This window comes from Budorcas taxicolor, chromosome 11 (genome assembly GCF_023091745.1).
Source record: "Budorcas taxicolor isolate Tak-1 chromosome 11, Takin1.1, whole genome shotgun sequence".
NCBI classification, from domain to species: Eukaryota; Metazoa; Chordata; class Mammalia; order Artiodactyla; family Bovidae; genus Budorcas; species Budorcas taxicolor.
In genome coordinates this window covers 20,080,625-20,103,731 of record NC_068920.1, presented here as the reverse complement: position 1 = coordinate 20,103,731, position 23,107 = coordinate 20,080,625, and the positions used below count along the sequence as shown (strand labels likewise).

General features: G+C 41.3%; 1 protein-coding gene across 6 annotated transcripts in view; it reads left to right on the top strand.

Moving 5' to 3' along the window:
* The window catches only part of ATXN1 (ataxin 1), a 415,285-nt gene that overhangs the window by 158,565 nt on the left and 233,613 nt on the right, over positions 1-23,107 (top strand). For all 6 annotated transcript variants that reach the window (XM_052647880.1, XM_052647876.1, XM_052647877.1 and 3 more), the window contains one exon: positions 8,736-8,863. The gene's annotated coding sequence lies outside the window, so the exon portion shown is untranslated. The remainder of the gene's footprint in view (positions 1-8,735; positions 8,864-23,107) is intronic.

Here is a 23,107-nt window from a genome sequence, read left to right as displayed (position 1 = left end):
TCAGACCCAGCAGGCCTGTAGATACACATGGGGGAAAGATCGGATGATCTGGACCTCAGACTTGGAGTTCAGTAGACTCCAGCTTTGACCTTGGTCTTTGGGAGAGGGAAGAAGCCTTTTCCTCCAAGCCTAAGTCTGGCAAAACCTAATTACAGGGATTTTTTTAAAAATTGGTATTCTAACGTGAAAGCTCATGAGGTTTTAATGGCTATTTAAAAAAATATTTATTTTGTCAGTTGTTTCACTTACTATTATTTTCTCCCATTCTGAGGGTTGTCTTTTCTCCAAAGTATACAAGCAGCTCATGCAGCTCAATACCAGAAAAATAAACAACCCAATCAAAAAGTGGGCAAAAGACCTAAACAGACATTTCTCCATAGAAAACATACAGATGGCTAATAAACACATGAAAAGATGCTCAGCATCGCTCATTATTAGAGAACTGCAAATCAAAAGTACAATGAGGTATCACCTCGCACTGGTCAGAAATGGCCATCATCAAAAAAATCTACAAACAATAAATGCTGGAGAGAGTGTGGCAAAAAGGGAGCCCTCTTGCATTGCTGGTGGGAATGTAAATTGATAGGGCTACCGTGGAGAACACTATGGAGATTCCTTAAAAAGCTATAAATAAAGCTACCTTGAAGTGAAAGGGCAAGTGTTAATCACTCAATTGTGTCTGACTCTTTGCAATCCCATGGACTGTAGCCTGACAGGCTCCTCTGTCCTTGGAATTCTCTAGGCAAGAATACTGGAGTGAGTAGTCATTCCCTTCTCTGGGGGATCTTCCCAACTCAGAGATCAAACCTAGGTCTCCTGCATTGCAGGTGGATTCTTTACATTCTGAGCCACCAGGGAAGCCCAAGATTATCATATGACCCAACAGTCCCACTTCTGAGCTTATACCCTGAGGAAACCATAATTGAAAAATACACATGTACCCCAATATTCAGTGCAGTACTGTTTACAATAGCCAGGACATGGAAGCAACCTAGACATCCATTAGCAGATGAAGGAGTAAAGAAGCTATGGCACATATATACACAGTGGAATATTACTCAGTCATACAAAGAAATGTATTTGAGTTGGTTCTAATGGGTGGATGAACCTAGAGCTTGTTGTACAGAGTGAAGTAAGTCAGAGAAAAACAAGTATCGTATATTAACACATATGTATGAAATCTAGAATGGTGGCACCAATGAACTGTTTTCAGGGCAGCAATGGAGACGTCGACATAGAGAACTGACGTGTGGACACCGTGGGGGAAGGATGGGGCGGGATGAATGGAGAGAGTAGCCTGGAAACATTCGTTACCGTATGTAAAATAGAGAGCTGATAGGAATTTGCTGTATCGCTCAGGGGGTTCAGACTGGTGCATTGTGACAACCTAGAGGGTTAGAATGGGATGGGAGATAGGAGGGAGGTTCAAGAGGGAGGGGACATAGGTATACCTGTGGCTGATTCATACTGACAGATGGCAGAAACTGATACAACATTGTAAAGCAAAAAAAAAGAAAGTAAAAATTATTTTTCTGACTTTGCTGGTCTTAGTTGGTGTACTCAGGATCTTCCATCTTCTTTGTGGTATGCGAGAGCTTTAGTTGCAGCCTGTGGGATCCAGTTCCCTAACCAGGTGGGTTCCACAGTTTGCATAATACAAAAGATAGGGGGGGTTAAACATTATTTTCCAGCTTTTTGCGATATAGTTGACTTTCAGCAGTATGTATGTTTAGGGTGTATAGCATAATGGTTTGACTGTGCATGTATTGTGGAATGATTACCACGGTGTTTAGTTAACAATCATCATCTCGTATAGACACAAAAACAAAAAAGAGAAAAAAAATATTTTTTACCTAGTGATGAGAACTCTGAGGATTTACTCTCGGGTTTCATCTATGTCATACAGTAGTGTGAACTTCAGTCATCCTGTTGCACATTATTACCTTTGGAAAATACAGATTTTTTTAAGGTGGTAACGTAAGTGAGAAATCTCTCTGTTGCTCCCATATTTTACCCATTTCATATCTAGTCCCTTTTCATCATCCACAGTGTTTTGACATCACATGGGGTGCTTAAAAGATGTGGTCCGACAGGGAAATCCCTGGGGTCGTTTTGGCTGGCTGAGGATATAAGATGAGGCTGACAGAAGCCTTCTGCTCCTCTTCCTGCATAATGCCTAGAAAATCTTGGGCCATGGAGAAAAGAGAACCCATTAAGGGAGGTTTGGTGTGACCTCCTGGAAAATCGTTAGTTACTGTCCCAACGGTGACGAATGGTTCCGAACGTGGATGATCAGCCTGGATCCTTGTTAGGAGGAACGTGTTCTTTTGCTGCCCACTGTGCTTTTCAGAGCAGAACTAGCCTTGAGTGAGGTCGGACTTGGTATGCATACTATGATGTCTTAGGTAATGCAGCCAGGCAGATATTTGCTAAGGCTCAGTCTTGAGAAATTAAAAGGGGATATGTGAGAAATTGATCCATGCGGGAGTAAGAATGACCGTGAAAGTGGAAAATGTCCATCAGGCCGGGTGTGGTGCTTCTCTGATCGCCTGAGTTCTCTCCTGCTCGAATGCATCATTGCGAAGTGCTAGCTGGTCTTGGGAGGGGAGGACAGACGTCTCCAGGGAACCTCTCTCTCCCCGCCCCCGCCCCTGCCTTACTCTGGAGCGGCTGCATAGAGGAGTAGTGCGTGACGGGCAGGCGTGGTGGATGTTGAGTTTTCCTCTGGATTTCCATTAAACAAGTGTGTGGAATCAATACCCAGCTGAACGTTTGTCCTGAGAACACCCAGAGGCCCCCTGTGTAGCTTGGTATTTTTCAGACCGATTCTCAGACGGGAAAATGTGCAGAATATCTATTTTCTAAAATAGTTCCAACATCTTTTATGTGATGCTGATGCATCTGGAAGTGAAAATGCTTAAAGTTTCATTTCACTAAAAGTGAATTTTTTTTCTTTTTACTTTAACCTCTAACTTCAGATCACAATTTAGGGACATTTTCACCATAGTCTTAAGAATATCTGGATGTGTGTGTTCATTGACACATCGAACCAGTCTTTTCTGAGAATTTTTATGTGCAGAGGACTGTGCAGGTTGTTGTGAAAAATTCGAGACCTGATCAGTGACTCTAAGCATCTCAGAGTCTAGAGAGGGACACAGATCGTTCATTACACGGTAGGACAAATACAGTATATGTGGACGCGTGTCACCAAGGAGGTGATATCTGAGCTGAATCTTAAAGGAAGAGTAACATTTGAATGAATAAGAAGGGCATTCCCAATTAAAGGACCAGTATAAGTAAAAAGAAATTTTGCCTTGTAAATTCCTAAGATTTCACTAGATTTTACGACATTAACACAAGCATCACAATAATGAAATTATTCAGAAATTCAGAGAAAAATAGTCTAAGTAGATTTAAGACTTTGTTTGTTTTTTTTTTTTGCTAAATTTATCTGTCCTACTTTTTCATCTTAATTATGTTGCAAGGTACAATAGATTTGCATCATATTAAACTGATTGATAGTTGTAGCCAATGAGTAGAATTATAACTCAGTTTAAAATCCTACTGGTAAAACAATTAGGAACTTAGTATTTAAATAAATGTAGGTAGTTTAGTGTTTAGATAAATATACATAAATTAGAGTTTGGGGTTAACAGATACATACTCCTGTATAGAAAATAGATAATAAAGATCTACTGTATAGCAGTGGGAACTGTATTCATTATTGTGTAATCACCAGTGATGGAAAAGAATCTGAAAAAGATATGTATATGTATGTGTGTAAATGAATCACTTTGTTGTACATCTGAAACTAACACAACATTGTAAATCCACTGTATTTCAATAAAAAAGGAAGTTAGCATTTTTATAACATTTCCTGTCTGTAACTCTATTACTTCTCAGAAGATGGGTAAGCCACAATTTGAAATCTGACTTGCTTTGAATTTTATTATTTATCACGGAGGTAAAAATGAATTGAGAATAGAAATCTCAAAACACAATGATAGTACTTTATATTTCAGTAGCACACAGTATATATAAAATAGTATTTATTATTTAAATTCAGCCAGTATGCAACAGAAAGAGCAATATAAGACTAAATTATAAGTTTGCTTTGTAGAAAAAACTGTTACCAGTACATTCTGCTCAACTGTGTACTGGTAGCATTTGTAAATAGTTCGTTCTTATGTTATTCCACACACCCACCCCCCACCCGCCAAAGAAAACAGTTGCAAAATTTTCTTGCTTCTTTTCCCTTCTTTGCATAATCTGTTAAATTTTAGCAATTCTAAACCAGAATAGCATGAACATTTATGGTGTATTCATTAGACAAATACATAATATTTATAAAATCTGTTTAGTAATTAAAAGAAATAGATGAATATGTATCACTTTCTTGGGTTTTTTTAGCAAAATAAATAATTCACAGTTAAGTGTTTCTAATTATTTCAGCTAAATATTTATAGTGCTTGAATGATAATATTTGTTGTTTCTGTCATTTAGATTTTATAGGTAACTTTTTGACAGACAGACTTCTTTTCTGTTGGAGCGTCTGTACCTCTGCACGTACACTGCAGATTGCGGAAGCAATGCTGGCCCTTCAGCTGCAGACAGTAAAACTCTCCTTTATCCTTAGTGTACTGAGGGCCTCTTGATAATCTCTCTATGGCCTTATGGAGATGCTAATGCTAATTAATGTTTTAATAGGAAAAAATGTTAGCAAGTAACACTGTTAAATTTGAAGCATAAATTGTAAATTCAGCTTGGTTGCCCTAATGATAATGTCCATCAAGTGCTTCCAGTCTTCTGAACTCAGTGCCGAATATTTCACTTACATGTATGTAATATATCCTGCTTAGTCACTTCGGTCATTTCCGACTCTATGGAAGGTGGCCTGCCAGGTTGTCAGGTTCCTCTGTCCATGGGGTTTTCCAAGCAAGATGACTGGAGTGAGTTGCCATTTCCTTCTCTCCCTCTCTATATATATATATGTATATAATGTATGATAATATTTAAAATTAAAAAGCTCTGGAGCTTTACACATATTTTGTATCTATATATAGAGATAAAATTTTTACTTACACATATTTTTTCCCAACTACTATGTGAGTGTTTTTATGCCCATTTTACAGATGAATTTGTAACCATTGTTCATCAGAACATATAATAATACTTAAAATATACTGTATCAATAGTGTATTTAAAATATGCAAGTCTGCAGTTTCACACATATTTCATATATATGTATATATATACACACATATATGTATATATATATGTGGAGCTTCCAGGTGGCCCTAGTGGTAAAGAACCCGCCTGCCAATGCAGGAGACATGAGACTGGGTTGGGAAGCTCCCCTGGAGGAGGGCATGGCAACCTACTCCAATATTCTTGCTTGGAGAATCTCATGGACAGAGGAGCCTGGCAGGCTATAGCCCATAGGGTTGCCAAGAGTCAGATATGACTGAACACACACAGATACACACACATTTTCTTTTGTTCATTCAACAGATACTTCTTTATTGAATATCTATGTGCCAGGCTGCTGTGCTAAGCTCATGGGGAGAGTGGAACGAGGCAGTACCTACCCCCTCTTGCCTTTAAGGGACTCAACAGTGTCCTGGGAGTGATGACCTTGCTTAAGACACAAGTACAAGAAAATGTGATAATTGCTTTAACAAGAGTTGGTACAAGGTGTTATTGGGCATGAATTTCAGCAAACTCTGGGAGACAGTGGAGGACAGAGGATTCAGCAGATTTTTAGTAAATGCCTATAATGTATGCAGCATTGTGTTGAAATAGGATAAAAGCATGGGCGAGAACTTATACAGTTGTGCCTTCCTGGAACTTACTAATTGGTGAGGGAAACAACCATTCATCAGTGAATTTAACAACTTACTAAATTAGTAAAAATTAATTTTAATTAAATTAATTTTAAAATTTTAATTAAAAATTTAAAAAGTAAAATTACAAATGTGATTGGTATAACCAAGGAGAGAGTGATTCTGTAAAGTATGTGGTTAGGGCTACTGGTACTGATCCCTGATGCTAGGAAAGATTGAAGGCAAAAGGAGAAGGGGGCTGCAGAGGATGAGACGGTTAGATTGCATCACCGACTCAATGGACATGAATCTGAGCAAATTCTGGGAAATACTGGAGGATAGAGGAGCCTGGTGTGCTGCAGTGCCTGGGGTCTCAAAGAGCCCGGACGCCTCAGCAACTGAACAACAACAAGGGGACAGTGAGCTGGCCGAGGAGGTGAGGAAAGGCACCTCTGAGGAGAAAAGGACTGAGCCAAAGGAGGGAGGATACACAGTTATTTGGTGAAGAATATGCATGATTTGAGGTCCGTCTAGTCAAGGCTATGGTTTTTCCTGTGGTCATGTATGGATGTGAGAGGTGGACTGTGAAGAAGGCTGAGCGCCGAAGAATTGATGCTTTTGAACTGTGGTGTTGGAGAAGACTCTTGAGAGTCCCTTGGACTGCAAGGAGATCCAACCAGTCCATTCTGAAGGAGATCAGCCCTGGGATTTCTTTGGAAGGAATGATGCTAAAGCTGAAACTCCAGTACTTTGGCTACCTCATGCGAAGAGTTGACTCATTGGAAAAGACTCTGATGCTGGGAGGGATTGGGGGCAGGAGGAGAAGGGGATGACAGAGGATGAGATGGCTGGATGGCATCACTGACTCGATGGACGTGAGTCTGAGTGAACTCCGGGAGATGGTGATGGACAGGGAGGCCTGGCGTGCTGCGATTCATGGGGTTGCAAAGAGTCGGACACGACTGAGCGACTGAACTGAACTGAACTCAGCAAGGAAGAGGACATTTGCAAAGACTCTGAGGTCTAGGAAAGCAAGGTGCTTCCCAGGAATTAAAAGTAAGCCAGGAGAGCTGTATGCAGGCTAGAAAATAATGCAAGGGCTGGACCATCTGGGCCCTGGGGGCCATGGTCAGAATCCAAGCTCAGTAGAAAGCCATTGCCATGCGTTAGGCAATCTCTGAGGATGGGCTGTAGGGGGGCGGGGTGGGAGCAGGGAGACCACTTGGGAAGCCAGTGGAATAGTCCAGATGAATCGTGATGGTGGGCAGCCTGGAACAGAGGTGGTGGTCAGGGGAGAAGGGAAGGGTGGTAGATTCAATGATTGGATGGTTGGATATGGGGTATAGTTTGAAAAAGGAAGATGTTAAGGTTCCACCGATACCATTGCTAAGGAAACACAGGAGAGGGCAGAATCCACTCTGCTTGGATCTCCAGAAAACATCAGGGAAGGACGGATAAGTCATCAAAAGGGATTGAGATTGGAAGTTGGCCTTAAAGAATGAGTAGGCATTTTCTAGTTGGCAAGAGGGGAAAGGTATGATAATCAGAGGGCGGGGCATGTGCAAAGGCACAGGGGCATAACCAGAATAGCGCAAGCAACTGCAAACGTTCATAGGTACGAAAGGGAAATGAATATGTGACCCGTAAATAACTATGTTGGTTTCTTGATATGCTCATCTCTATTTTGTGCACAGTCATTGTAAGACCTACAGTAGGTAGAATTTGTAAATAGGTTAAAATGTTAAAATGTTTTATTTTTATTCTATAGGCGTAATATATAGAAATTCCTGTCTTTACTTCCATATTTTAAATGAGGAATTCACATATGGCTCTTGATTTTATTATCTGCCTTCTTTCTAATAAAATTGAGTCATTTAGTCATTTGGGTAGGACTTAGATTTTAGGTTTTTCCTTAGTGTTTTGGCATTTGGATTTGGGATTGATTGACATTTTAAATTTATTGAAATAACTATGAATTTACTCCTGATGGAAATAGGAACATGTTGATTTCGATGTTGCTTGGAAACTAAGATCAAAGGACAATCCAATCCAAAAAGAGTTTGTAATGCTAAAACTTAGGTGACATGTCAACTCTGGGGAAAAATAAGGTGATGTTGAATTAATACTTGATGTGTTTATAGTAAGTACAAGAGTGTTGATAGTTAGATCAGTTTGGGAAAAATCTATAGCACTGAAATTATGAGCATGGCTTTGTGTGAAAGATAGTGGCTTAAAATACTGCCTTTAACATCTGTTAGCCATACAAATGCCCATTTTTTTGTCAATAACAGGTAATAATGATTTTTCACTACTTCACAGGGTGTGGTGGAGTGGGGTGCCAGGAATATAGTCAGTGTTCAATAATGTCCATGATGACTTTGACGATCAGTGATTCCAGGCTTCACCTGAGTCATCAACAGAGAGGCACTTTTCCGTTTCGAAAGTGAAAGTCAGGCTTCTGTGTAAATACATGTATCGAACTTGCTTACCTCTGTGGTTAGGAAAAAAATCTCAGAGAGCATCAGATTCAGTAATATTTATGACATTTTCTGCAGAATAATTGTTTCTCATTTCTCTGAAGTCTTGAGATCAATAGGCAGAGAAGGAGGGGAAGGAAAAGAGTGTTTTGATGGTATTATTCCTAAGGTCAGGAGATGCAGTGGGAAGCAATCCCTCAGCAGAAGCCGAGGACCTGCCATGGGTCTGCTCGCTGAGTTTTTGGCATTCTGAATTAAGAACTGTGTGGGGTGTGTGTGTGTGTGTGTGTGTGTGTGTGTGTGTGTGTGTGTGTGTGTGAAAGAGGGCGAGAGAGATTATGCAAATATGTTTCTTTTTTCTGAGAATTCAGCTCATGTGAATGAAGACTGCAGAAAACGGCCTAACTCAGTGGGAATGTTGTTTTTATAATTACAGGTCTAGGCTTTTCACATTGACTTTCTCTGCTGCCTCCCCTTCTGCTCAAGCAAAATCTGTCTGAGAAGATCTGATGGGAAGGAACTAACTGCTTAGGACTCTCCCTTGTGATGAAAGCACATGTACAGGTAAATATCTCTGGCATCTTTAGCCAAAAATAGCTCTCATTTCATTGTAAAAGATCCAAGGTAGTCGCGGGGATGCTTACATACCTATTCGCATGCACACTCATATACACACACACAAAACAAACATACATCTATAGATTCATGTGTTCTCCACCTCTCCATCTCTTTATAAAAACGGACCTCTTGCTTTTTGGGAAAGAAATTCACTGCTACCTATTTTGAGATCATCGGCTAGGATGATGACAAGGCATTAATAAGAAAGGGGATAACTGGCGATTGTGTTTATCAGTTCAGCTACAGAGACCATGTCCCATCAGATGGTCTAAGGGAGCAAACCAATATACGTTGTTATATAATCTTTTTGTTCCTCTTCACAGTGCCGCGATGCACATCTTTTCATAGCAAGTTATTTATCTACAATACGATTTTAGTGATTATATAGTATACCATTGAATACATATCCTGAAGTAATTTAATTGATCCCCTCTAGTTGGACATTTAAGTTGTTTCTTTTTTTTCGGTTTTTTTTTTTGGCCTTTATGCTACCAAGAATGTTCTTATGGCTTTATGTTAGTTGCCATTATTGATGGTTTCCTTGGGATAGTTCCTCAGCAGTAAATTTCTGAATTTAAGCATTTTCAGGTTTTAAGACTCTTGACACTTGTTGCCAAATTACTTTCCAATGAAGTCATACCAGTTTATATTTCCAGAGGTGCAGTGTAGGAGAGACCTACTTCCATAAAATTTTGCCAGTGTCCAGAATTTGTAAAAAGGAAGAATATTTGCCAGTTGATTATGAGAACCGGGGTCTTTCCACATGTTGGGTTATTTTTTGGGGGGTGGGGCAGTGCATTATCTGTAAATCATACCATTTTGAAGGACCTTTCTTCTGTAGATGGTAGCATGCTTGAAACTTAACCAATAGTTGACATTTGAGAAATAGGACTCAATCAAGAAGCATGAAATCATTTGAGTCCTATTCCAAAAGAGTTAATGCTATGAGAAAATGGTCATGATCAAAGTAAAAAAAAAAAAAAAGCAAAGTATGACAGTAACCGTAGCGTAATCCCATTCCTGTAAAATTGGGTTTTTTTTCCTTTTTCCTCTCTTGTTTCATCCTCCTCTGGGATGCAGAAAGGGTATAGTATATTTCCAAATGGTCTTAATTAGAATTCATGGAGTAATCCTAGGTCTGGAGAAACGGGCTGACTAAAGTCTTCACGTCAGACCACATTTCCCACAAAGCTCTGAAGTCTCAGAACAGCTACGGCACCTGGCCAGTGGGTCCCTGGAGCAGCCCTTATGTGAGAGCAGAGCCTCAAATCCCCCTCCCGCTCCCTGGACTGCCTTGCTCCTGAGATACAGCGAGGACCTTGGGTCAGGCCGACTTTCTGGCCTCTAAGAGCTGCACTGAATCCCCAACCATTCGGCTCCACATATGCAAGCTGCCGTGCTAGGCTTATCTTATTCCCTCAGTGGTGTTAAATAAGCTTCCTTTCACTTAAAAAAAATGCAAGAGAAGGTAGAATCAGAGACCTTCTTAGGAAGGAAGAAGGTCTTAGGAATTGTATACTTTTTAGGAAATATATACTTTATCCTTCTTAAGTGCACAGAGAAAACTGTGAAGGTGCGAGTCCCTCAGCCCCTGAGGCACATCACAAGGCTGAAACGTAGAAGGGAAAAAGAGGCAGAGTGAGATTGGGCATTAAGGACACAAACCCATGGGGACTGGTCTGGCTTCAGGAAAGCTAATGCTTTTCACCGGGGACTCCGCAAGTCCTGTGTATGTACATTTGTTTTGGCCCAGGTTTCCAGTCTCATTTGCACAGCTCTGTATTTTTCAGTAAAGAGAGGAACATCTGAATTCCTAATTAAGACAGTCTAGCTTAAGAACTCCTCTTTAGTGGGCCATAAATTATTCTCCTCCAAATGATTATGAGGACACCTAAGAAAACAAAACTTGTATTTATACACATACATATGTTATCCCAACAAAATTAATAAGTTCATAAAGGGAGAGAGGACAACAAATGTGTCAGCAAATATAGGTCGGGAAAGGAGTGCATCGTGTCCTGCCAGACTCCAGCGAGCGGAGGTAGCACGGCCATGCATCTCGGCAGCAAGGACGTGGTAAAGCTGCCATATGGGAGGTTTGGTATTTGGATAGCATTCAATTCCTCCCCAATTACAGAAGCAACAGGGACTCAGACAGAAAGGGAGAAAGGATGCTCTTGCTGTGCCTTGCTGGCTGCTGTGCAGAAATGCAGACACGTTGATTATTAGGGGCTTACAGATGAATTTCTCTAGGGAGATGGAAAAGTGGGAATATTTAACCACGTTTCACAGCAGCTGGGGTTGCCTCCATAACCAAACCGTTTTTGCAGTCATGTGAGACACTTCCCTGCAAGGCCAGGCCAAATCATTGTTGAAAACTCAATCCACAGAGTCCCATAGGGCCTTTGGGGGTGCCTTCAGACTTTGCCAGTGCAGAGCGAGAGCACAAGTTTTGAACTGGAAGAAATTTGAGATCATATCTTTCAATCCTGGTCTCATTGAGTCATTCATCCCTCATGTATTCATTCAAATACCTCTTTGGGGGCTACTGGGTGGCGGAGCTAGTGGGAAAGAACCTGCCTGCCAATGCAGGAGGTGCAAGAGAAGCGGGTTCCATCCCTGGGTTGGGAAGATCCCCTGGAGGAGGAAATGGCACCCCACTCCAGTATTCCTGCCTGGAAATCTCCACGTGCAGAGGAACTTGGTGGGTACAGTCCTTAGGGCCGGAAAGAGCTGGACGTGACTGAGTGAGCACACGCATGCACACACACTCAGGTACTAGCAGAGTTCTAAGCACTGGAGATACAGAATGGAAGAATGTGGGCACAGGGCCTGCCCGGATGGAGCTTACATTTCTAAGGGAGATACTGTTGATGGCATCTGAACCTGGTTTGGGTGAAGAGGGGAGATGATCTGGACCATTCAAAAAGGAGGCTTGGGCCAGTTGCTAGTTGCTAATACCAGTGAAATAACTTCTTCCAAAGGAGAATCATTTAAGAGTTCTTTGGACTTCATCTTCAAAAGTAGCCAAAGAATTCAAGTGACAGGTAATGCCAGAAAACTTTTGCAGTTAGTGAAGTTAGGGTATAACTGAGAATATTGGGAACACCACACATACAGTTTGGGTGGTGTTGGTATAGTGGTGAGGCAGCAGTGATTGTAAAATGAAAGTAATTAACAGGTGCACACTCTGTTGGGGCAACAGGTGTTCAACCTAGAAAAATGTTTCTTAATGGATTTCTTATGACATCGCTGTGTCTTAGGTTTAACTTTGAAGCAAATTAAAAATTTGAAAAAAATAAAAGTTTTAGAGTGCATCTGAAATGAGAGACTGGAGAAACCAGTGGAGAAAGAGCTGTTGATCTGGAAGGCTGAGGCAAAAAGAGCCAGAGGATAGGGACCAGCAGGGGGCTGTGACTATTGACGGCAGGACCAGACTGGAAAATGCAGAGAGAAGACAAGAATCAAACTTGGCTTGGATGCGCAATTGTCAGGGTCTATAAAAATCTTGCAGCCATTGATCTTCAGTTCACTTCAGTTGTTCAGCTGTTTCTGACTCTTTGTGACCCCATAGACTGCAGCACACCAGCCTTCCCTGTCCATCACCAACTCCCGGAGTTTACTCAAACTCATGCCCATTGAGTCGGTGATGCCATCCAACCATCTTATCCTCTGTCGTCCCCTTCTCCTCCTGCCCTCAATCTTTCCCAGCATCAGGGTCTTTTCCAATGAGTCATTTCTTTGCATCAGGTGGCCAAATATTGAAGCTTCAGCATCAGTCCTTCCAATGAATATTAAGGACTGATTTCCTTTGGGATGGACTGGTTGGATCTCCTTGCAGTCCAAGGGATTCTCAAGTGTCTTTTCCAACACCACAGTTCAAAAGCATCAATTTTTCAGTGCTCAGCTTTCTTTATAGTCCAACTCTCACATCCATACGTGACTACTGGAAAAACCATAGCTTTGACTAGACGGACTTTTGTTGGCAAAAAAGTCTCTCCATTTAGGTAACAGAAATAGTTGTTGTTTAGTCACCTAGTCATGTCCGACTTTTTGCGATCCCATGGACTGCAGCACACCAGGCCTCCCTGACCCTCACCGTTTCCTGGAATTTGCCCAAGTTCGTGTTCATTGCATCCGTGATGCTGTCCACCCATCTCATCCTCTGATGCCCTCTTCTCCTTCTACCCTCAATCTTTCCCAGCACCAGGGACTTTTCCAATGAGTCATCTGTTCATATCAGGTGACCAAAATACTGAAACTTCACCATCAGTCCTTCCAGTGAATATTCAGAGTTTATCTCCCTTAAAATTGATTGGTTTGATCTCCTTGCTGTGCAAGGGACTTTCAGGAGTCTTCCCCAGCACCGCAGTTCTAAAGCATCAAGTTCTTTGATGTGTTTCTGCTTTCTTTACAGTCCAGCTCTTACAACTATAAGTGACCACTGGGAACACCATAGCCTTGATTATATGGACCTTTGTCTGCAGAGTAATGTCTCTCCTTTTCAACACACTGTTTAGGTTTGTCATTGCTTTAGAAGCAGTGCACACTGTCAATAATCTGTATTTTAACAAACAGTGAAGTGGGTAGGTTTTACTCTATGACTGTATAAGCACGGGAGACAGAGGAGTGGGCGGCTCACAGTGGAGGGTGGGGTTGTCTTTTTTTCATCTGTCACTCAAAGGAAGAATTGAGGTGGCATCGTCCCCAGAACACATTAACCTTACTCTAACTTTGACTAATTACTTCCGTGCTCTTACCTTATCCACCATCCTTAGAGAGTGAGGCGCATGGTATAATTAATTTTCCCTTCTGTGGGCAAGAGCCATTAATTCTAGTTAACTTCACACAGGTTTAAGTTCTGGATCAAAGGAGTCTCCAGTCGCTACCTCTTGGCCTCTTTGGCTTTTCGGTACCCTTCCCCTCAGCTTATTTCTGGGATTGTGGTTCTTTTTACCTTCCTCCCTCCATTCCTGGATGCTTTTAGTGGTCTCTTAAATAATAAAATCCACTCAGAGATTTATTTTATCTCCTTTGACCTTCAACATGGGTTTGGTAAAGGCTACATTTTTGGCTTTGGATTTACTATCACCGAGGGACCCTTTTCCTCTGTATTCTTCCTTCCTAGTCACCTTATTCTGGTGCTCAAACTTCTACCGTATATTTGACTCAAATACTTTTCCTTTCTTTGACAAGCCCCGTTCGTTTGGTTTAGTTGTCCGTCCCACCCCCTGACCCAACCCACCCAGACCCCCAACACACACCCTGGGATTTGCAATGCCCATTTCCATGGTTAAGAAAACCCTATGGATATTTATTAAATCTTTAAAATAGAGATCTTCTCCTAAATTATCCTTTAGAATAAATATGTTCTTCCTTTCTCTATACTAGTTTCTTCCAGTCGAAGGTAGTCTCCATAACTCATAGCCAGTTTGGGGAAAGGTATTATTTTGAGACAGCCTTTCCTAATGGCTCAGCGGTAAAGAATCCCCCTGCCAGTGCAGGAGATGCCAGTTTGATGCCTGGGTTGAGAAGATCCCCTGGAGAAGGAACCCGCTCCAGTATTCTTACCTGGGAAATCCCATGGACAGAGGAGCCAGACAGGGGTCTCAAAGAGTTGGACACAACTTAGCAACTAAACAACAAAAAATTACTTTGAGACCCTTAATGATATTTTTCATGGCAAAATGAAAATCCTAGAGACGAAGACTGCAGGGTACATAGTGTTTTTTATATGTAGGCATAGCTTTTCAAAACTATTTTGGAGTGTATTTGAGTATCTAAAATAATTTACCTGACTTCTGTATAAAGCATTTTATTCTTTGAAGAGTCTCATAAATAATATAATTTACTGTGTCAGTGTGCAAACATTCACATAAGTCTTTTACCTTTCCTGAAATGAGGTAGAATATTTTGTCATATGACAGTGAAACCCATGAGAAAATGTTTGATACCAAAACCTACCTTGTTTTTTTTTTTTTTTTTTGCTTTCCATGTTGGGATGCTAAAGTAGAATGCTGCAGAAATTTCTTTCCTTCTAATACATTAACACTGCTCTCAGTGTTGGCAAACTGTACTATCCAAAGTGTGAGTGATGACTAAACATAAAAATATCAGAGAGTCAGTATTCAGTGGTCCTTTTTGAATTATTCTCTTTTTTCCTTGTAGAGTTTATCAAATGAGATGAAGCATTTAAATATGTTTTCTAAATTCTAGACTATTACCTGCTATAGCCTTTGGTGTTAGAGTATTTAGACGTGGAAAGTGAAAGATGAAAGTGAAAGTCGTTCAGTTGTGTCCGACTCTTTGCGACCCCATGGGCTATGCAGTCTATGGAATTCTCCAGGCCAGAATACTGGAGTGGGTAGCCTTTCCCTTCTCCAGGCAATCTTCTCAACCCCGGGGATCGAACCCAGGTCTCCCTCAGTGCAGGCGGATTCTTTACCAGCTGAGCTACAAGGAAAGCCCTTAGAGATGGAAGGGAACATGAAAATCATTTAGACCCCTTCCCCCACTAACTCAGGACCCCCTCAGAACTCATTAGTGCTGCATTTCACCAAGGTTCAAATACCGAGTCATTGATTATTGAAAGAACCATTATCATTAGAAGATTTAGAAATATGCAGTATACAGACATTCTTGGGAATAATGTACTTTCTTGAGTTAGCAAGAAACAGAAGACTCATGCCTCTAGAGGCCAAGTGGTATCAAGAAGGATTATGATTATCTCTTTAGATTAAATGAGAACTACATCAGTGATATTTTTTTAGATTTTTACTGTCTGAATAAAATTTGGGAAGGCTGTTTCTAGGACTTGGCAATTTACTCTGCCTCCTGTTTTCTCTTTGGGGGTACTCTTTCTTCTTTCTCATTTTTCTTTTCTTTAAAGTAACGACAACAGGTCACTCTGAGGATTATATGCGTATAAACTTTTAGAACATTTTCTGTCCTGGCGCCTGGTTAAAGCATCTGCTACTGCTAATTCTGCTCTGTTGTTTCTCCCTCCTATTTCACACTCTTGTTTCTTTTTTTTTTTTTCATCCCCGGTAGAGATTTTTCTTGAGTAGCTAAAATAAGTATAACCAAACAAAACGAGCAACTGAGTGCTGATATCGTATGCTTTATAAGCTGGGGGTGTGTTTGGCTCCCCTGGCAGAGATGTGAGCCTCTGAGTGCATCTGTGGCTGAACTCAAGTTCAAGTGGAACGCCCTGGGTCTGGGGATCAGGGGGGCTTTGAACAAAGTACTCGCTTTGCTTCCAAGTTTTCTATGAAATATCTGTTTCGTGAGTGGGCTACTCTCTGAGACTTCTTCCACTTCTGAAAAAGATCGTCAGCTGACATCCTTGATGTTTTAAGGCTTTGAAGTCCCCGTAGAAAAGAACCTGTGAAAAGCCCCAGTCACCGTTTCTGTTCTCTTCGTGCGTTTGTTGTGTATGTGTTGAGTGTTTTCTGGGTTTTTTCCTCCTTCATGTTCAGGTGGAGCTAAAGAATGACCAGCTCCTCCAGTGTGGCGATGGTGATACAAAATAAAGCCAAACAAATCACTGCTTTCCTGCATCAAGGCAACCCCCTCCAGTTGCCGAACCTCTTAAACGGGTATTCAGATGGCACAGGACGAGCACTTTGCTTGCCACTGAAATACAGCCATCTCTGGAGTGAAATTTGGCAGCTGTGTAACAGTCGAGCTGCAGCACTTACATGACAGTTTGGGGAAAGGAGGGAGACAGAAATAGCAGATTCCAAAATAATCCAATTAAAAGAGCCTGGAAAGTGGAGTTGGGCAACAGGAAGGGAGGATGGGATGCCCCGAAGGTGGATTATCTCTGTGGGCTAGAAAGGATAGACTTCAGGTCCAGAAGCTCAATGGTGGCCACACTCAATAATCTCCTACACCCGCCGGAGACGGGGCTTGTCTGCTAGGCCACTGGGCTATAATCTTGCGATTTTTCTCTCTCTGTTCCCAGTGGTCTAATTATTAGGCTGTGTTGGCACTTAAATAGATCTGTCTTTTAGAGCCACCTCCTCCTTTTGCCCCCTGCATAGGATAATACCATGGTGCAGTATTTATGACACCAGAATGTACCACGCTGAACAGTTGTTATATTAAAGCACCTTTTAAATGGCTCAGGCAAAATGATCTTGCAGATCAGAAAGGACAGCCCCCTCCCCCTCCAAAAACAGAAAGGACAGCCCTTTTATCTAATTCAAAGATCTTTGCAGTAACAGTGACTGGGAAGAAGATTCAAGAAATGAGCCTGGTAGACGAATGCAGTCGGATAAGAATGGCAACTTCTTCAGATTTTTCTAGGAGTGCAAGTTACCATCATGATAAATATTAGAATAAGATCATGGAAGTCATAGTAAAATTGATAAAATTGAAAAACTTTCAACAATATGCACAAAACAATTTTTTTAAAGCCCAGAGGAAAGAATTGTCAATGTAGAAATAATCAGATCATCAGTTCATAGGACATCAGATTTCTCAAGAGGGAGATTCCAGGGAATAAAGGAAGCAGATACTAAAGGAACCAGGGCATTTTAATTTAACCAGAGAAGAGAGAACTTTTAAAATATATATATAGGGAAAATTTTAAAGTATGGAGTTTCATTTAGAAACACATAAAAATCTGAGATTTTTTTTTAATCTATGAAACAGAGATAATTATATCTAACAGGTATGCTGTGACCAAGGGTGGGAATGCTTAAAAACTCTATGGTGAGTTGTAAGGCTCTCTGCATTTGTTATTTTGTAAATATGCTACAATCTTATGGAGAAGCTGATAAGGAGAGTAATCCCCTGTATGTGCAAGAATAACTTAGAGGACCAACCACTTGGAGGAAAAATCTATTGTGAATAATTTAAAAACATATGTGAATTTTTTTTCGGCTCCTCATTTTTCTGTGTTTATGGTATTTTTCTAAAAATTTTCCAGCTAGCTCTGTTAACAGAGTTGTCTACTCTCTGTTGAGCTAGAAACCACATGATTTTATAGTAAATATTGCTTCTGAGTAAACTTTGAATAACAGACTAAAAAAAATGTTGTCTTGTTTTATTTAATAATCCTCATTTCAGGAGGTTTGGGCAGAACTAAGAGGGGGTCTGTGAGAGGGACAAGAGTTAAATAAGTAGGGTGCTAAGTGATGAAGACTTTGCCACGGAAAAGGTGAAGCACAGTAAATTTCTCCGCAGTATGGGCTGGCATGCTGAAATTCCCTTTATGCAGCAGCCCATCTGTCTCATTAGCTTCTGTGTCTCTTAATCACAGACTCCATGAAGTGTCTACTTGGCTCTTTTAAAGCTTTTTATCTTAATCTGCTACAAAAGTTAATGAAAGGAAATCAACTGGATTAGATGCTGTTTGTGTATATTCCCATGCAAGTTGGGGGTGTGGGACAAGCTCTATTTATAAGTGAATATTACCATAGGGACCAGTCTGTATACATATGAGTGTATTTGTATTTGCACTCATGTACATGTGTGCACTTGTGTGGATATCCACAGACATGGCACACAGGTGCATCTGCTCTCTACACCCTCCCGTGGAAAAGACACATTGACGTTAATTAGAAAGGATGATACCAAATAGTGAAAGTAGAATTCCTTTTAGCAGCCGTTACTATTAGAATTAAAGTGCTGGATACAACATTGTGTGTGCAGGAGAGTTTGCTTATTCATCCTTTAGAACAATAGTAGGAGTTAAATATTAACAGATTTAAGTGTCAATAAGGGTCTAAAAATAGGCATTCGCTATTGTGTGCAGGTCTTGCAATACAAACGTGTCTGCTTGCTTGGAATTCAAAATGCTTTGGATAAAGAATGTTGCAGAGTGCAATTTGTGGCAGAAAATGTGCCCCGGTTGTTTGTTTATTATTCCTGAGAATGTTTGCAGGACTAAACTATCACATATAGAAAAGAACAGCTTTGTTTGGAAAATGCAGTCGGAGCGGTACAAGAAAATTGAATTAAGTAAAGAAACTTAGGGAGACCGTCTTTGATTGATGATGCTTCTTATTTGCTCTTCATTATTCCCTGTGAAGGAATAAAAACTATGAAATTGGATTTGAAACTGGATTAAGACAAATGGCTTCTCAATTTTTTTTTTTACCTTAACTGTTTGCAACTTTTTTAGTAAAGCACAGAGTCACTATATAAGAAGTCCATGTTTACATTAGATCTTCCTAAACAGTGGGTCCTTGAGGTTTGATTTTAGGAATTAGTTTAGAAGATGCAGAGGCAGAGTGTATCTGATAACTGTGTGATGGTATTTGTCTCTATTTCATATTCCTACTATTTTTATAAAGTGAGCAGTGGAGTAAAAGGGAGGACAAAACACCATTTTTCTTAAGCAAGTCTTTCCTGCCTACCTGTCACCCTACATTTTCTTCTACAGGTAAAATTTACAGTCTTACCATTTGACCCATCACTATACAGGTTTCCCCCACTATCCGAAAGTAGAGAGTGCCTGTGAAAAATCTTATGTAAGCTGAAATGGCTTTAAAGTGAAGAAGCTATTACCTTAGGACACATCTTGCTAACGGCTGCACAAAATAAATGGAGGGGAAGCACAGATGCTCACAGATGCAGTTCAGATCTCTGGGGTCAGGATGCTGAGGTGCTGACTGCAGTTCCCAGGAAGGAGCTTGGCAGTGCCGCTCTTTTGCTGGGGGTGTTAACCGCTGCTGCAAAACCAGTGTTGCAACTGTGTTCAATTTTCACCTGTTTTTGTGAAAGCCAAAATCCTCTTCGGATTTCTTTCTGTTAGCAAAAAATAGGTGCTAATATAGGCCTTTCATAAAAAGGAAGTATCATGAAGTGAACTTTTGAGAAGTGGGTGATACTTGTATTCTCCAAATACTTTTGTCAGAGATGTATAGACATTCACATGAATTTCTGTTAACTAGGCTGTAAACATCTTGAAAAAAGGAACTGTTTTAGTTACTGTCCCTCTAGCACCTAAGCCAAGGCCCTAAACATAATTTGTTTAATGAATGAATGAATGACTCAACTCATGAGTCAACTCACTACTCAACTCACTACTTTTCAAAAGTGTCAGGATTCGTTAAAGATCTGGAAGGACTGAGGAATGGCCACGGATTGGAAGAGAGCCACAGCAACTAAATGTAGGGTGAAACCTGAGCCTGGATCCTGAAACAGAGAAAAGGTGTTGGTGGAAAAACTGGTGGCATCTTAACACATTCTATAGTCTAGGTAGCAGTACTGTGTGTGCTCCATTGCCCAGTGGGGTCTCTCTGCAGCCCCGTGGACTGTAGTCCCCCAGGCTCCTCTGTCCATGGGCTTATAGACCAAGGTTCATTTTCTAGTTTTGATCATTGTTCTTTGGTTATGTGAGATGTTGACTTAAAGAGAAGCTGGTGATGGGTACAAGGGAACACTCCTGTTTTGGCAGCTCTCTGTGTATCTTGTTGTTGTTTTTCAGTTGCTAAGTCACGTCTGAATCTATGCAACCCCATGAACTGCAGCGCCCCAGGCTTCCTTGTCCTTCACTATCTCCCAGAGTGTGCTTGAACTCATGTCCATTGAGTCAGTGATGCCATCCCATCATCTCATCCTCTGTCGCCCCCTTTTGCTCCTGCCTCCATCTTTCCCAGTGTCAGAGTCTTTTCCAGTGAGTCAGCCCTTCCCATCAGGTGGCCCTATATGTCTAAAATTATGGAAATTTAGTTGAAGGTGCAAAACCAACCCACAGGAAGCAAGTAGAGAGTCACACATGACAGTATCCAGCTGACAACTTGGGATGGAGGTGGCCAGCTCTGGGCTGAGTCCATGTTGAGGGGAGGGAGAGTTGACTTGGGATTTGAGTGGCCAGCAAGAGCTTCATTAGAGAAGGAAAACTTGATTTGCACCTTGGGAGGAGGGGTTGACGTGACGGATGGTGCATGCTGAGAAGTTGTTCTAGTTGCAGGGACAGCGGGGACAGAGGCACGAGAGGGGAATGCTGGTGGCCTGTGCGGCTGAGTGATGTGTGTGCTTTTGCTGGAGATCTGTGTGAAAGAGCACTGGGCAGCTTTGGGAAAGACAGAGCAGAGGATCCTTAAGACTGCGGAAGACTTTGAAGTTGGTAGGGCGGTTGATGCAGAACTGCAAGTTCTTGTTAAAGGAAATGACTCTGTAGTGTGACATATGCGTGCAGTGACAGGATATCCAGAGTGGCTGGAGATGAGAACGATGGAGGTCATAGGTTAGGAGTTAGAAATAGGTAATGAGAGCTTATACATCTGAGGCCTGGGTTGGGAAGGATGGGGGTGTCAGAAATTTTTTTTTTAATATTTATTTGGCTGTGCTGGCTCTTAGTTGAAACACTTGGAATCTTTCGTTGTGCCATGTGGGATCTAGTTCCCTGACCAGGGGTCAGACCTGTGTCGCCTGCCTCGGGAGTGCAGATTCTTAGCCACTGGACCAGAGAAGTTCCCGCAGCATGTAAACTTAACTTTCCCATATGTTTTTAACAATGAGAACTCTCCATGGAATGTGAGTTTGCCCACGGTGGATTCAAAACATGACTTAAATGGCAGTGTGTTGAATAATATGAATAGATGTTTTTTGGAGAATGTAAAAAGAAATGGCATCTTTTGGCAATGGCAGAACACTCTGGTAAGTGACTACTGGGTCCCCTTTATGGGCCTGCTATGGGGGCACATATGTTCTAACTGGCAGGATAAAAAGAGTCTTTTATGTCCTTTTTAACTCCTGTACTGACTTTTCATAGGGAACTTATTTCAAAATTGTAATTGTAGTCAGTGGTTCTATGTAAAGAGTTTATAGAAAAATGCTTTGTGTAGTGGGTCTTTCTACAGTCCCATAGATGCCAGTCCATTTTCCTCCCTTCTCAGAGTGCCTTTACTGCAGTCGGTGTCTCATTTTCTTTTGGCAGCCGAAGTGGAAGTCACATGCTGAGCTCAGGGAACCATTTTGAACTTGTTCTCAGAAAAGTTGCAAGGCGAAGGCAAGCGAGACCCCTGTTCTGTAACCCTCAGTGGAGTTCCATAGGGTGGGGAAACCCATCATGACATCCCCCATCAACGAGGTGGTGCACAGATATCACACAGGTTAATTCATTATTTCTTAAGATGCCACATGGAAAGAGCATGGCCATTTAACCTCATGGGCCTTTCAGAGACCTAACAAAGAAATGAGCATGGAATGTGCCAGAAAATTGCTATTGGAAGGAGCAAGGCTAGAAAGCCAATTTTTAGGATTAGACCAAATCTGTTTAAATTTATATTAGAGTTTTACTGTACCTTATAACGACTCAATAATGAAATATGAAGGATATTTACAGAGCAAGAGGTGGAGGATAGTTAAAATTCTTTCCCTTTTTCACTCTCATCTTTCCTTTTAGTCTCCCCCCCCCTTTCCCATTAAAAGTAAACTGAAGGAATGAATAAGAGGATGAAGTGAACAAGTTGCTTTTAACAAAATTCGAGTGATGCCACTTCTGTGAGTTTTGTCTAAAAATTATATAACCCTCGTTTTCCCATCCAGTGCATACACTTCTGCAACCCTAATCCACTTGTAAAATCTGGAAATAATAGGGAAAAGCCTTCTCAGCAAAGAGAAAAATGAAAGACCAAAAATCCTGCGCTTGACCCTGTAGGTGAGGCCCTGAGATACTCAAAGCCCTGTTGGCTTAGAAGGACACTCAACGTAAGGTTAATGATTTACCAAGTTTGCTTATCCGGTTCCCCAAGTAAATTAAAAAGAGAAGACTTTCTAGTGTAAATATATAGACCACAGTGAAGGAAGAAGTAAAACTGGAAGCAACATAAATCTCAGCATGGTGGGGCCATTTAGTTTGGAGGGAGACCAAGTTAGTGGATTATTCAGGGTAGGCAAACATAAAGGACTTTTCCTGAGATGCAACAAAAAGGTGAAGGTGCAGAGGGCAAGGCTGTTGTGGTAAGATACAACCCCAGCCCTCAAGGAGGCACACAAGAGAAGTTTCTTTTTCAGTCGTGTTATAGTTAACTTGGGGCTCCCCTGGTGGTTCAGTGGTAAAGAATCCACGTGCAATGCAGGAGATGCTGGTTCGATCCCTGGGTTGGGAGGATCCCCTGCAGGAGGGGAAATGGCAACCCACACTAGTATTCTAGCCTGGAGAATCCCGTGGACAGAGAAGCCTGGTGGGCTACAGTCCATGGGGTCTCAAAGAGTTGGATACGGCTGAAG